Raw genomic sequence first — 16,541 nt, 5'->3', positions numbered from 1 at the left:
CTCAACTCTTCAGATTCTTTTCTTTTTTGTTTTTTTCATTTCATTTTTTAAATTTAATTAATTAATTAATTTCTAAATTTACATCCAAGTTAGTTAGCATATAGTGCAACAAGGACCTCAGCAGTAGATTCCTTAACGCTCCTTATTTAGCCCATTCCCCCTCCCTCTTTAGATTCTTAACAAAGAGTATGGAAGGAGACCAGATTGGAAGACACTACACAACTAAGTTGCACATTATAGGAGCCTATAATATGTTAATTAAAATTAAGTGCAGGGAAGTTCTCAATGTCAACTGCTTTCTAAACCTGATACATCATCAAAATCACTTGAGGAACATTTTAAAAATACAGGTTATCAGGCTCAACAATGGAGATTTCAGATGCAAAAGAAGTGCTGGGACAAGTAAAACTTATATTTTTACTTTATTTTTTAAGGGACAGCTTTGTGTTATTCATTGTAAAAAATAAGTCAAGCAATATAGAACAGTAAGTATAGAATTACATTGAAAAAGAAAGAAATCACCTCAAATCCCATCACTCAGAAACAGCTATCATTAATATTTGGTAATATCACTACAGATAGGAATAACATCTTTATAAATAACAGAGAATGAAGAGGAGAGAACTACAGCTAACAGTTGAGCCCTGTACCGAGAGATTTAGACAAGTTAACTGTAAACCATAAACAAGGGACTGTCATTCCCATTTTACAGATAAACTCAGAAAGAAGGTTAGTAATCTTCACATTCACACTAACAATGTCTATCAAGAATTCAGATTCTTGGGGCACCTGGGTGGCTCAGTTGGATAAGTGTCTGACTCTTGATTTTGGCTCAAGTCATGATCCCAGGCTCGTGAGATCAAGTCCTGTGTCAGACACTGTACTGAGCATAGAGCCTGCTTGGGATTCTCTCTCTCTCCTCTCTGGCTTGCACTGTTTCTCTTCAAACAAACAAACATTAAAAAAAAAAAAAAGAATTCAGATTCTTAACCATTTTACCATAGGTTTACAGAACTAGAACTGTGAATCACGCTATTTTAAAAATTTAACCTATGAAGTTAGATTTACTTGAATTTACTGGGGAAAAAAAGGGAAATTAAATGACTCTAAATGAACTTTGAAAGAGCTAAAACTTATGACTCTTCTAAAGATAAGAAAAAGACTATGAAAAATATAAAGCAATTGGAGGCCCTTTTTGAAAACTACATATTTCAATTTTAGATAGTACCTAGTAATTTCTTGCTGTGAGAAATGTGGAAATCAGCCTATATACACTCCCCCAAACACTCAATTTTTGTGAACTATTTTTATCCTGTAAAATTTTGCATAGTTTACATTCTATAAATTATACAGTAATTCCCATGACTGCTTAATCTTGGATATGTATTAAATTGGATTCCATGCTCATTAATAGTCCTTTTATTACAGCTCCTTTATATGTGAGTTCTTCATTAATGTCATGTTTTTTGGCTGGGTTTCAGCAAGTAATTTTGGTAATAGTGCTCATTGGTGCTATATTCTAAATTCTTGCAGGCTTAAGACTGTCTACTACTGCCTTTATATATGAAGAACAACTTGATCAAGTACAAACTTTGTAAATATTGTTCATAGTCTCCTCACACCGATGCCAGAAAAGTCTGAGGGCAGAGTAATCTTTAATCCTTGTAGATAAATGCTCCTCTTCTCCTATGCTTGGTTTGTAATCATTCCACCAGTTACTAATATCCTCTCAGTAAGACTTTAATACCCTTTATATGAGATCACGTCTTCCTCTAATTTTCAGGATTTTAAAAAGTCAAGGGAATTCACAATAAAGTCCCTAAAATGCAAGGCTTTCGGTGTTTTTTTTTTATTTTTTAATTTTTTTCTTTTTAATGTTTATTTATTTTTGACAGAGAGAGAGAGAGAGAGAGAGAGAGAGAGCGCGTGCGAGCATGAGCGGGGGAGGGGCAGAGAGAGAGGGAGACAGAATCCGAAGAAGCCCCTAGCCTCCGAGCTGTCAGCACAGAGCCCGATGCGGGGCTTGAACTCACAGACCGTGAGATCATGACCTGAGCCAAAGTCGGATGCTCAACCAATTGAGCCACCAAGGCGTCCCTTGTTTTTATTTTTATTCTTTATTTTTATTTTAGAGAGAGGGAAAGACACAAATGGGGAAGGGGCAGAGAGAGGGAGAGAGAAAGTCCCAAGCAGGTTCCGTGCTGCCAGTGCTGAGCCTGATGTGGTGCTCAATCCCACAAACCAGATCATGACCAGAGCCAAAACCAAGAGTAGGACGTTTAAATGAATGAACCACCCAAGCGCCCCTGTGTTTTTGTTGTTTTTAAATTTTGGTACTTTATGCTATATTCTGCCAAGGTTATCATTCTATTATTTATAATTTTTTCTAGTTTATAGTATTCATTTGCTATATTTACATATTCAACATGTAGTTGTCTCTTCAAACCACATTAAAATGATTTTTGATATTTTCCCTAAAAGACTTCCCTTAAAAAATTGAGAGGAATCTTATATAATGACAACACTGTATAAATGCTTACAAATATACTATATGAGGCAAATATGTTTAAAACTTTTATATGTTTTCTCTGATCCTCACAACAACTGGAAAACTTGATAGTAGTATCTCCATATTACAAATGAGGAAAATGAGTTTCAGAAAAATTAATGAAATTGACCCAAACCACACAGCCTACATGGTAAGTTAGGATTCTAACTCGCATTTCACTTAAAGTTAATAGTTTTTTCCCACTTATACCACACTTGCGTGTATAGTCACCCATCAACTTTCCATAGTCTTCCCCCTTTCTTTCTAAAATTATCTTTAAATGGAAGATAAGAAGATTGTTACCAGCAGATTCTAGAAGAAACCATTTTTGCTCTATTCATAAATCTTGAGATGTAAAAAAGATACAAAAAAATGAAAAGTCCATAGGCTCCAAGAAAGACTGAAAATATTAAGAGAGTAGTGGAGAGATCGGAACTGGTTTCAGACTAAATTTTCATGCTTCTGCTCTCCTACAGTAATCTTGCTAATATTTCAAATATTTCTTTATATGAATGCTTAAACAAAAAGGCTTATTGCTGAGACTTAACCCCTTTCTTGCTTCCAATACATTTTTCACTAAAAAAAATTAAAGCTTCTGCTACAGAGAATAAAATTTTACTTGCATATTCTCTTAGTTTTCTTGTAACATTTTGAGAACATTTCTACTAATTTTGTTTCTTTACAATTCCAGATTGTTAAGTTGAGCGGTCAGTCTGAATTACTATATGCAAGTCTTGACGTTCAAAAATCATTTACAATTATATGGCAATGTGCTAAATACTGGGAAAAGCTAAAACAAAGTATCTTTCTCTGCCTTCATGGAATTTACAGTATTGTTAATTATACAGGGACACAAAAGCAGCAATGAAAGAGTTTAAAAACAGAGGGACACAGTTAAAGCAGTGCTAAGGAAAACTTATAGCAAGCACTAAATGCTTACATTAGAAAAGAGAAAAAGCTTCAAATCATTTAACGCCAGGTCCCACTTCAAGAATCACAAACAAAATAATCCTAAAGCAAGCAAAATGAGTGAAATAATAACAGAAATCAATAAAATTTAAAATAGATAAAACTAATAAAGCAAAAAGCCATTATCAAATGCCTAACAAAATTATCAACACCTAAAAAAATTAACAATAATTCTTTGGACTCATCCAACTCAAGTATGTAATCAAATTTCCACAACTGTCTTCTATAATCAAATTGCCTCAATTAGTTCACAAATGTCTTTTTTACACTTGGTTTGGTCCAATCAGGATTTAAACTATATCCACATTCACAGATAAAATTAAAACACACACACACACACACACACACACACACACACACACACGAGAACATTTTATATAATAAATAGCTATTAAACATGAAAACTTAAATGAAACACATTTCTCTAAGAATGTAAATTATCAAAACTGACTCAAGGTATAAAAACTAAATGGACAAATAACCACAAAGGAAATAAAGAGCCAGACTTCAAAGAGGTCCAGGCTTTTCTTGGATAAAATACTTAAATCTTTCAAAAAACATAATTTTTATACAGGCATACCTCATTTTACTGCACTTTGCTTTATTGTGCCTTGCAGATACACTTTTTTACAAATTAAAGACCTGTAGTAACTTTGTCCAGCACGTCTATTGGTGTTATTTTTCCAACAGCATGTCACTTCATGCCTCTGCATCACAATTTGGCAGCTGTCACAATATTTCAAACTTTTTCATTATTATATTTGTTATAGTGATTTCTGATCAGTGATCTTTGATGTTACTGTTCTAATTGTTTTGGGGTGCCATGAACTGTACCCATATAAGACGGTGAACTTAATTGATAAATGTGTGTGTTCTGACTGCTCCACTAACTGGTCATTCCTCTTTCTCTCCCCCTAAGACCTCTCTATTCCCTGAAACACAACAATATTGAAATTAGGCCAAGTAGTAAGCCTAAAATGGTCTCTTCATGTTCAAGTGAAAGGAAGAGTCACGTATCTCTCACTTTAAAAGTTAGAAATGATCAAGCTTAGTGAGGAAGGTGTGTTGAAAGCCAAGATAGGCCCAAAGTTAGGCTTCTTGTGCCAAAAAGCTAGGTTGTGAATGCAAAGGAAAAATTCTTACAGAAAAAAGTGTTACTCTAGTGAACTCATGAGTGATAAGCAAGCTAAATAGCTGGCTTAGTTATTGCTGATATGGAGAATGCTTCAGTGGTCTAGATAGAATATCAAACTAGCCACAACATTCCCTTAAGCCAAAGCCTAATCTAGAGCAAGGCCCTAACTCCATTCAATTTTATGAAGGCTGAGAGAAATGAGGAACTGCACAAGAAAAGTTTGAAGGTGGCAGAGGTTGGTTCATGAGGTTAAAGGGAAAGAAGCCATCTCTGTAAGATAACAGTATAAAGTGAAGCAGCAAGTGCTGATGTAGAAGCTGAGTTATCCAGGGAAATCCATTTAAGATAATTAATGAAAATAGCTCCACCAAACAACAGATTTCCAATGAAGACAAAATGGTCTTCTGTTGGAAGAAGATGCCATCCAGGACTTTGAGAACCAGATTGGACTCAGCTTCAAAGCGTCACAGGACAGGATAACTCTCTCGTTAGCGGCTAATGCAGCTGGTAACTTTAAGTTGAAGCCAACGCTCATTTAACATTCTGAAAATGCTTGAGCCCCTTAAGAATTATGCTCCATCTATTCTGCCTGTGCTCTAGAAATAGAACAAAGCCTGGGTAACATCGTATCGGTTTACAACATTGTTTATTTAAATTTTGAGCCTGGGGTGCCTGCATGGCTCAGTCCGTTAAACGTCCGACTCCAGCTCAGGTCATGATCTTGTGTTCTGTGAGTTTGAGCCCGTGTTGGGCTCTGTGCTGGATGGCTCAGAGCATGAAGCCTACTTCCGATACTGTGTCTCCCTCTCACTCTGCACCTCCCCTACCTGCACTCTCTCTCTCTCAAAAATAAACATTAAAAAAATAATTAAAAAATACATTTTGAGCCTACTGTTAAGACCAACCGCTCAAAAAAACAAAAGATTTCCTTTCAAAATATTATTGCTCATTGACAACATACTTGGTTACTCTGAGCTCTAGTAGAGATGGACAAGATTAAAGTTGTTTTCATGTCTCCTAATACAACATCTATTCTGCGGCCTATAGATCAAAGAGTAATTTTCGACTTTCCAGTCTTATTATTTAAGAAATACATTTTCTAAGGCTATAGCTGCCATACATAGTGATTCATCTGATAGAGCTGGGTATAATAAATGAAAAACCTTCTGAAAAGGAGTCAATATTTTATAGGGCATTAAGAACATTCATGGTTCATGGGAAGAAGTCAAAATATCAACATGTACGGGAGTTTGGAAGAAGCTGTTTCCAGCCCTAGGGAATGAATTTGAAGGGTTCAAGATTTCAAAGGAGGGGTGTCTGGGTGGTTCAATCGGTTAAGTGTCTGACTCCAGCTCATGAACTATGAGATCATGAGTTCAAGCCCCACATCTGGCTCTGCACTGACGGTGCGGAGCCTGCTTGGGATTCTCTCTCTTTCCCTTTCTCTCTGTCCCTCTCCCACTTCTGTATGTGCTCTCTATCTCTCTCAAAATAAAAATAAGGAGTAAGTACCTGCTGATATGTTAGAAACAGCATGATAAATAGAATTAAAAATGAAGCTTGAAGATGCAATTGAATTGCTGCAATCTCATGAAAAAACTTGAATGGATGAGGAGTTGCTTCTTGAGGATGAGCAAAGAAAGCCATTTCTTGAGATGGAATCTACTCCTGTAAAGATTGTTGACATGGCAACAAAGGATTTAGAATATTACATAAACTTAGTTGATAAAGCATTGGCAGGATTTGAGAGGACTGACTCCCACTTTGAAAGAAGTTGTACTGTGGTAAAATGCTATCAAATAGTATCTATGCTACAGACAAATCATTCATGAAGGAAGATTCAACGCATGTGGCAAATTTCATCGTTTAAGAAATTGCCACAGCCACCCCAATCTTTAGCAACCACCACCCTGATCAGTCAGCAGCTATCAACAGGGAGGCAACACCCTCCACCAGCAAAAAGATTATGACTTGCTGAAAGCTCAGATGATGATTAACATTTTTTTAGTAATAAAGTATATTTCAATAAGGTAAATTAAGGTATGTACATTTTGAGACATATGATACTGCACCCTTAACAGACTATAGTGTAAACATAACTTCTTTATGCACCGAGAACCAAAAATTCAACTGACTTGTTTCATTGTGGTATTTGCTTTATAGCAGTGGTCTGGAACTGAACTCACAATATCTCTGAGGTATGCCTGTACTACATGAATCATTCCAAAAGTTAAGCAGAACTTAACCAATTCTTCTTTTATGTAAAAGTTTGATATATAAATATCTGACAAAGACAGTCCAAAATAAAGATAGCATTAAAAAAAAAAAATCAGTCTAATCTCACTGTAAAACAATACATTATCAAAGGGAATGAAGCCCAAACATTAACCCATCTGAAGCTGGGTCTTCAGAAAAGGAACCATGAGATGAGGTTTATGAGAAATTATTCCATGGAAAAACACAAGGAAATAGGACAGGGAAGGGAAGGAGGTCATGCAAAATCCCATGGAAGGTGATTTTAGCTCAGCCCCACAGGGCAGTTCTGGAGGCAATGCAAGCCACACCTGAGTTATAACCAATTAATCACTGGTTAAGGGCTCTCTTTAGGAAATAAATTTCCCAGACACTTCCATAGCTTACACATTGGCAAAGCAGGCCCTGGCAGTGTGAGGGCAGCCCTGCAACAAAAACCTTAGAAGACAGATAATGGGAATGAAAATACATCAGGACCCTGTGAACAGGAAGAAGACATGGGCCCTTAGGCAAAGCATTAGCATCATCTGCTCTAGGAACTTTAGGACTGGTAAAGTTAAAAATCATTTGGTTTAATTTGCTCTATGGAATCCCCAATAGGTTCAGCAATCTATCATTCCAATCCAATCATTGTACAGTGAATACCGTATAGCCCCAAAAATGTATATAGAGATTTTAATTAGCTTTTTAGTATCTACTCTAAAATATGAATAACCACTTAAGAATCACCAGATATTTTAAGGAATGCCTTTAATATGAAAGAAAAACACCAACAAAGTCAAATTTAAAACAACTTGGAAGAGATGATAAGATTAAAACTAAAAAAAAACCCCAATCACTGATATCCTAAGAGAAAAAATGTCATGGCATTCTATTTCTGAAATAAGAATAAGACAGTAGCTTAAAAAAAATATGAGGACAAAAAGAGATATTTTAAATAAATTAAAATATAAGAAAATAAAAAACCTACTGAATAGAACAGGCATAAGATAAAGTTAAGGAAATCACCCCAAAAGTGAGCAAACAAAAAGATAAAGTGATGGAAAACAAGAGAGAAAATTGATAAGATCAATTTAGAAGGGCAGATAAAAAAGAAGGGAAGGTATCAACAATTAAATATTTCAAGGAAGTTTCCAAACTGAAAGGATCCAATGAGCTAGCACTCTGAATAAAAACAGAAACAGACCCAAAAAAGATGTAGTATGATGTAATTTCAGAGCAATTTGGTCAAACTATTCTGTAAGCTTTCAGAGAAAGAGGCAAAGAAACAACAATGAAATGGTTTGGACTTTCAAACAGCAACACTGAAAGCTAGAAAGCAATGGAGAAAATCCTTCAAAATTCTGAGGAGAAATCATTTACAACCTAGAATTTTATACCTAAACTATCCAACAAGTATGAGTAATGAGTAGAGATATTTTAAAAATATGACAGACTTTGGTCAGATCAATATTTGGTGTAACATATTGTATCTATCGTAAAGTGCCAGCAGGGCACTGATTCAGAAATGTTGAGCAAGCTATCAAAAGATGCAGGTCTGGAACCTGGGAAAATATGCACAGTCAGTCACTTGTACATCTGAATCACAAATTAAAAATAACACTGCCCTAAAATATGATCTAGCAAATAAAAATAGTTAACTACTCAATGCAAAGGAGACTCTTCTTTAAATTCATTCACTTAGTCTTTCCACAATACTATGCAGGCTAAAAGAGTTGTGTTAATACCTAATACATTTGAGAATTTGCCATGTGACCTGATAATATAAAACACTCAAAAGACAAGTTAAGATTTTCTTTAGTATATTCCCTCTTTGCCTTCAAAGTGTAGCTCACTGACTCAATTTTTAATCTAAGGCAATCATCTTAACAAAATATAAAAAAGCATTTATGAACAGTGCCTGCACATAAACTCTCAAGTGTTTGCTAAATGAAAGATTGATTCATGGTCAAAAGTTAGAATAAAAGGAAAAATTATATAAAGTACATCGCTTTACAATCACTAAAATGTTTTTTAAAGATTGCATTATGACATGGAAACACGGTTAGAACACAAGTGAAAAAAAGCATGCAGAGTTTTACATACAATGTTATTCCAACTCTGTGCTTTAAAAAAAATCCTTAAAAAAAAGACTAGAAAAATATGCCAAAATGTTAATAATTTCTCATTTCTAATTTTAATTCTAACTTCTAATATCAGTGTTAGGAGTAGGGGCAACTAAGATTTTTTTCCCACATGTTTCCAAGTTGAGTTTAATGAGTATACATTACTTAAGCAGCTATCAAAAATTATACTCTTGTATCCCTTTAAATAATTAGTGAGGACCTCAAATAGCTTTTGTTTTTATGGGTTATATTCACTGATTAGATTTTTATTAGAAATTAAAACATAAAAAGTTTTTAAATATTCATTTATTCATAAGTAATAATGGCAAACGCACTACCTGTTAACATAAATAACATTTTATGGAAAATATTGTATTTTATAAAAAAATGAAAGAGAAGAGTGGCATTGCTTTAAATTTTTATAAATCTCAGTATCTGGTTTAATAGAAGACCACTGGATCTAGAATTCCATACCTCCTTCTGCATTTAATTTTTTGCAATAGCATATAACATGTAGCTTCTTAAAAATCTGACTATACATTTATGCGAGAGTGAATTAAAAAAGCAAATATTGATATTAGTATCACAATTTTTTATTTTATAGTCTTCCTGAAAGGGTCTAAGAGATCTCACTTTCCCTGGACCACACTTTGAGAACTGCTACATTATTCTGATAAAAAAAATTTTCTCCAAAAAATATTGAATGGTGGGTGGTAGCTTGCTGGATCACGAAAAATAGGATGGACGCTTGAGAGTTTTGATTTCTGGGTGAACACAACCCAAAATGGACCATGCTATATTCAGCCTCCCTTTTTGATACAAACAGTAATGTTTAAGGCCGAGAAGGCAAACCTTTTCCTTTCCCCCTTTAGTTCAGTGCTCTTTCCCTCTAGTTTAGGTTCATTCTCTTTACTGATAGGTAACTGGTAGGTATACCCAGACTTGGAAATTCCAGTCTGAGTGTTAGCCACTAAGGATCATCAGTGAAAGGAAATCTGTATGGCACTCTTTCCCCTTCTCCTTGTCTTCATTTTTATATAAAGAGTGTAACACAGCACTAACCTTGGGTATTATAGAAACCACTGAGGATACAAAGAATGCAGAACTCCTTGAACAGTAAAAGACATTCTCACCTTTTAATCATCTGAACCTGGGACTGGAGAAAACATTTTTTAAAAATAGAATTACTGCTTGAGATTTATACAACTTTAATTTGATTGTGAGGTTTTATGTAATCTTTCAAAAGTGTTAATGACTGAGTACCTTTTAATGTGTCAAATACTGTCCTAGGAGCTAAGGATATATTTTCTCCTGTTCACACAATGTAAACTACCAGAAGGCACAAAATAGTATCTTTCCTCTCAGAGTTACCAACTATGATGCTTCCCACAAGATGATAGTGCAATAAACATTAGCTGGCTTGAAATAAGGGAGCAAAGCATCTACCTCTTTATTCTTCTCCCAAACCCCCAAATCTGATTATATCTCCACATCTATTTTACTCCAAAAAGACACTTTTCTCTCTCCAGGTCTTGATCATTTTTCTCCATGCTCAGGTCTTTTAACTTCTCTTAACCAACAACTTCATAGAGGCTTCACACAGCAGTCTTGTTTAAAAAACATGTATTTTCCAATGCCACAGGATGAAGTCCATACTTCTTACCTGGTACAGAAGACTGGCTCTAGTTTATCTTCCTGCTCTCTTATTTCTCATACTCCCTTATCTGAAAAGAGCAGTCAGCCATTCTCCTGTTTGCCATGACCTTTCATATGGATGACTTCAGCCATTCTATTCTTTTTGCATGGTGTGCCTTCCTCGATTTTGTCTACTGGATAGATGCCAAATTCTTTCAAGGTTTCTTAGTTTTGGTACTTTCCATGATCACTTTTCCCTAATGCCCATGGTCAAATTAACTGCTTTCCCTCAAATGTCTCCTTGTTCCTTTATTCACACCTCCTACTATGTATGTATCATACTGCATAATAGAATGTGCATTTCTTTCCCACTAGACTAAGAGGTCCTTAAGAAAAATGGATAGGTTCTTATCTCTACATCTCTAGCACCTAACACACTCTCTGGCTTCCAAAAGGCATTCAAATGTTTGCATGTTTGTCTTACTGAAGGGAGGAATATAGGTGAAATGATTTCTGCAAACAGAGATCTATATACCATCTAATTTACTAAATAAAAAAATCATATATGGATCCATCATTTGAAACCAAAGGCATAAAACAGACATACAATATGAACTATATTCTTTCCTTTGACGTATCTAAACTCAAATTAACTATAATAGAATTACATATTAATTCTGAGACAGAGACACTAAAAGCATTTTCTAGTACTAATTTATTAAGATTATAGAAATAGAAAATTAACACACAGCTGTCACCTAATGACCCTGACGTATTTTGAGCATGGTTACACAACCTTAGTGCTAGAAAGGACCGTGGAATTTTACGAATCCTGAAAAAGCATGTAAGGATAAGAAACAATAAACATTCCAAAAATTATATAACAGTTCACAACCAAGTTAAAATCAAATTGTATTGTTTCAAGCTATAATTCTATTTTTAAAAATATTCCCACAATTTCAGATTCAGAAAATCAAAAGTGAGAATACCTTTTTGTTACTGTTCCATGAGAACATAAATATTTTTTTGCATACTCAAGCTACAATAATCAAAATAGTGGCACTGGCATAAAGATAAGACATATAGACCAATGGAATAAAATAGAGAGCCCAGAAATAAACCCGTGCATTTATGGTTAAAAGATTTTCAACAAATGGACCAAGTCCATACAAGAACAGAGGGCAGTCTTTCAAAAAAGGTGCTCAGAAAACAGGATATCTACATGCTAAAGAATGAAACCAGACCCTTACCTAACACCATATACAAAAATCAACTCAAAATAGATAAACGACCTAAACATAAGACCTAAAACTATAAAACTCTTAGAAGAAAAAATGATATTGGAATTGGGAACAATTTCTTGGATAGGACATCAAAGGCACATGCAACAAAAGACAAGTAGTCAAACTGGCCTTCATGAAAGTTTTAAAATACTGTGTATCAAAAGACACTATCAACAGGGGCACCGGGGTGGCTCAGTCAGTTGAGCATCTGACTTCGGCTCAGGTCACCATCTCACAGTTTGTCACCTTTGTCAGCCTAACAATATATACCCCTGGTAGTCTACCTCTCTCTCAAAATAAATAAATAAAAACTTAAAAAAAAAAGACATTATCAACAAAGTAAAAAGGCAACCCACATAATGGGAGAAATATCTCTAAGTCATCTATCTGATGGGGGATTAATATCCAGAATACATTAGAGAACTCCTAAAACATAACAACAAAACCAACAAAATGGGCAAAGGACTTGAACAGACATTTCTCCAAACAAGACACATAAATGGCAGATAAGCATGAGCATGCTGAGGATGAAAAAGATGCTCAACGTCACTGATCATCAGGAAAATGCCAACAAAACTACAATGAGATACTACAATGAGATACAATAGGACGGCCACTATTAAAATAACAAGTGTTGGTGAGGATGTGGAGAAGTGCAAACACGTGTGCACTGTAAGGTAAAATGTACAGCCACTATGGAAAACAGTATGATAGTTACACAAAAAATTAAAAAGTTAGAATTACCACAGGATCCAGTACTTCCACTTCTGGGTTTATGACCCAAAGCATTGGGAGCAGAGTCTCAAAGAGATATCTGTATACCTGTGTTTATAGCAGCATTATTCACAATAGCTTAAATGTGGAAGTAATCCAAGTGTCCATCGATGGATAAATGGATAAGCAAAATGTGTTATGTGCATACAACGGAATATTATTCAGTCCTAAAAAGAAAGGAAATTTTGACGCATGTTATAACATGGACGGACTTTTGACATTATGCTGAATGAAATAAGCCAGCCACAAAAAGACAAATACTATATAATTCTATTTACAGGAGACACTCAATTAAAACCAGAGAGATAGAAAGAAGAATGGTGGTTGCCAGAGACTGGGGGGAATGGAAAGTTCTTGTTTAATGGGTATAGAGTTTCAGTTTTGCAAGATGAAAAGAGTTCTGGAGATAGATGGTAGTAATGGTTGCACAACAATATCAATGTACTTAACACCACTGAAACATACACTTAAAAATGGTTAAAATGTTAAATTGTATGTGTATTTTATCACAATAAAACATTGGAAAAAAAAGAATCAGTGATAACAATGCCGATTTTCTCCAAATTAATCTATGTATGTAACATCATCCAAACTAAAATACAAGATGATTTAAAAAAGTTAAATAACTCAGTAAGAAACATTTAAAACTTTGTAAAAATAAGCATGAGAATATACCGGGGAAATTCTGGAAAGGGGTGTGGGGTCAGACTAAACTTAATGGAGTCACTTAAAATACAAGATTTTTGTGGTAAAAAGTTATTCTTAATGTTTGAAAAATAAATATGTGAGTATAACTGGGAAGTTCCTGAAAGGAACACTGCAGGATGGAGAGTAGATGAATCCCACCAGAGATTAAAATATATTACCTACAATAAACAGTGATATAGTAATTAAAACAATTTGATATTCATGCTGAGCAGACATATCAATTTATCTATGAATCTGTAAAGAAAATAAATTTTTAATGCTTATTAATTAGTACTACAGACATAGTGCTGAGAGACTTCTTTTCTTTACAACTACACTGTCAGAAATAAGCTATCTGAAAGTATATGAGTGAGACTGGAACATCCCATTCTTGTATGGATGATAGATCATTAATCAAACAGCAACAGGCTTAATTTCCAACTCAGAATTTCAGATAGGGTATCCCAGACACAACATTCCACATTTATCTTAACTGTGTAGTCTCTAAGGAAATAGGACTTTGAGTTTGCTTCTCAGCCCAGCCTGATGTTAATTAACCCCCTGACATCACAGCCTTGCTGTACTTCAAACTTATCAAATATTGCTTCATTTAAATTTTGTCTAAACTCCACCCTTGTCCAAAATCCTATAATAACCCTATTCCTTCTTTATTTAGTAAAATGCTGACAGTTCTTCTGGTGTGTGGTCTCCCTCACAGATGCAAGTTAATTAACCTTTGTCAGCCTAAAGATATATAACCCTGGTGGTCTTTACTGGATCAAAATAAAGGGTTTATTTAAAAAAAAAAAAACAAAAAAAACACAACTATGTATGGAAATTTAATACATAATATACATACTATTTTAAATCAAGAAAAAGATGGCTTAAGTCAAGTAATGATACTGAAATAATCTTTCAGGAAAAAGATAAAAAGCAGCCAGCTGAATACCTTTCTTTCAAATTCCAAATGTTTCTAAAATTTCAATATTCTAGAAAAATGAAATTAAAACAAAACTAGAAGAAAACATCATTTACATTTTTTAAAAACTTCGTTTAATGTTTATTTTTGTGGGGGGGGAGGGGTGGAGAGAGAGGGAGACACAGAATCTGAAGCAGGTTCCAGGCTCTCAGCTGTCAGCACAGAGCCCAAAGCAGGGCTCAAACACACAAGCCATGAGATCATGACCTGAGCCAAAGTAGGACATTTAACCGACTGAGTCACCCAAGGCACCCCACTTTATCATTTTTGTGCCATGAATTGAGATCTTCTCAAAACTCAGAAGCTATTGATTAAATTTCTGGCAATGAAACTGCTGGTTCAAAGACATGTTCCTATATAAAACGTTGAAAAAAAAAAACTGTACAGCAAAATTGCCAAGAAGTATCATAACAAAAAAAAAAACAGAAGATTAATATAAAAACAGATAAATTTAAAACAGGCACCTGGGTGGCTCAGCGGGGTGAGCGTCCAACTTCTGCTCAGGTGATGATCTCATAGTTCGTGAGTTCGAGCCCTACATAGGCTCTGTGCTGACAGCTCAGAGCCTGCAGCCTGCTTCAGATTCTGTGCCTCCCTCTCTCTCTGCCCCTCCCCCACTCTGTCTCTGTCTCTCTCAAAAATAAACATTTAAAAAAATTAAAAAATAAAATAAAATAACAGATAAAGAAAACAAAGGATTTGCAGAGAAGAAAATACAATGGTCGAGGATATTCAAATTCCACATTAAAGAGGAATACCTGGGTGACTCAGTAGGTTGAGCATCCAACTCTTGATTTCGGTTCAAGTCATGATCACAGTATCATGGAATCAAGCCCTGCATCAGGCTCTACACTAAGTGTGGAACCTGCTTGAGATTCTCTCCCTCTCCCCCTTCCTCTCCCCACCACTCCCCACCCCCTGGCTCTCTCTCTCTCAAAGAAAAAAAAAAAAATTCACATTAAAGAAAACTAAATCAAATGCAGAGATAGTACTTTAACCTATCATACTGGTAAAAATGTTTAGTAACACACAGTAATGACATGGTAGAGAAAACTGGCACTCCTGCATTCTTTCTCACAATACACATATTTACCGTCTTTTGGAAGGACAATTTGGCAATATATTTTAAAATTTTTAAATGAGTATGACCTGACCCACCATTTCATCATCAGAAATTTCTCTTATGGGGGCACCTTGGTGGCTCAGTTGGTTAAGCGTCCAACTTTGGCTCAGGTCATGATCCCACAGTTCGTGAGTTCCAGCCCTGCCACTGGGCTCTGCAGTGACAGTGCAGAGCCCGCTTAGGATTCTCTCTCTCCCTTTCTCTCTCTGCCTCTCCCCCACTTGCACTCTCCTCAAAATAAATCAATAAGCTTAAAATTTTTTTTTTTTTAATTTCTCTTATGGACAAAAACAAAGTCATCTGCAAAAATGGTCATGGCAGCCATTGCTGTAAGATGTTTGCTTGTTGATAAGGAACTAGTTAAATAAACAAACAAGGTACATCCATACCACAGAATACTCTGCAGCTGTCAAAAACAATGATCTACATGTGCTAAGGAAAATCTTTGCACATTTGGCAGATTATGATTTTTTTTTTGCCATTAATGTGTAGTGGCTACTTTTTAAATAAGAGAAATGTAAAGAAAACAAATGAAAAAACCCAAACTAAAACCATAGATTAAATTTCATGTCTACACAGAAAAGAGTACATTTTCTTTCCCATCTCTCTGTGTATCTTGCAAAAAGGGTAATGTCTATATCAGCTTATACGTATGTGCATCTTTTACTTTACAACAAAGAGATGATGTCCACTTCACCCTTTCAAAACAATTTTCTCCCATAACACAACCTCAGTCATTAAAACTGTGTAAGATAAAGATTTATTTTTATATTTTTTTGAGAGTGCGCAGCACAAGGGACAGAGACAAACAGAGAGAGACAGGGAGAGAGAGAGAGAGAGAGAGAGAGAGAGAGAGAGAGAGGGCATCCTAACCAGGCTCCATGCCCAGCATGGAACCCATGACCTGAGCGGAAATCAAGAGTCAGATGCTTAATCTACTGAACCACCTACGTGCCCCCAGAATGATCTATCTAAAATGAAAAGCTGACCAAGTCACTCCATGAATTCTCCATGGAGCCCCACTGCCTATAAGAAAAAAACTAAGCATCT

The 16,541-nt window shown here is 35.2% G+C and overlaps 1 protein-coding gene across 5 annotated transcripts in view; it reads right to left on the bottom strand.

The window, feature by feature from the left end:
- The window catches only part of C1GALT1 (core 1 synthase, glycoprotein-N-acetylgalactosamine 3-beta-galactosyltransferase 1), a 41,448-nt gene that overhangs the window by 19,906 nt on the left and 5,001 nt on the right, over positions 1-16,541 (bottom strand). The window contains exon 1 of one of the 5 annotated variants that reach the window (XM_047094934.1): positions 12,673-12,760. The exons of the other annotated variants lie outside the window; for them this stretch is intronic. The gene's annotated coding sequence lies outside the window, so the exon portion shown is untranslated. Of the gene's footprint in view, positions 1-12,672; positions 12,761-16,541 lie in introns of those variants that run through there. 5 annotated transcript variants of the gene reach the window in all.

The sequence above is a fragment of the Lynx rufus genome, unplaced genomic scaffold (genome assembly GCF_022079265.1).
Source record: "Lynx rufus isolate CCGP_SWC_20201006 ecotype Redwood Valley unplaced genomic scaffold, mLynRuf1.p SCAF_4, whole genome shotgun sequence".
Classification (NCBI taxonomy): domain Eukaryota; kingdom Metazoa; phylum Chordata; class Mammalia; order Carnivora; family Felidae; genus Lynx; species Lynx rufus.
The sequence above is the reverse complement of the archived record's forward strand: the minus strand, read 5'-3'. Positions and strand labels throughout refer to the sequence as shown.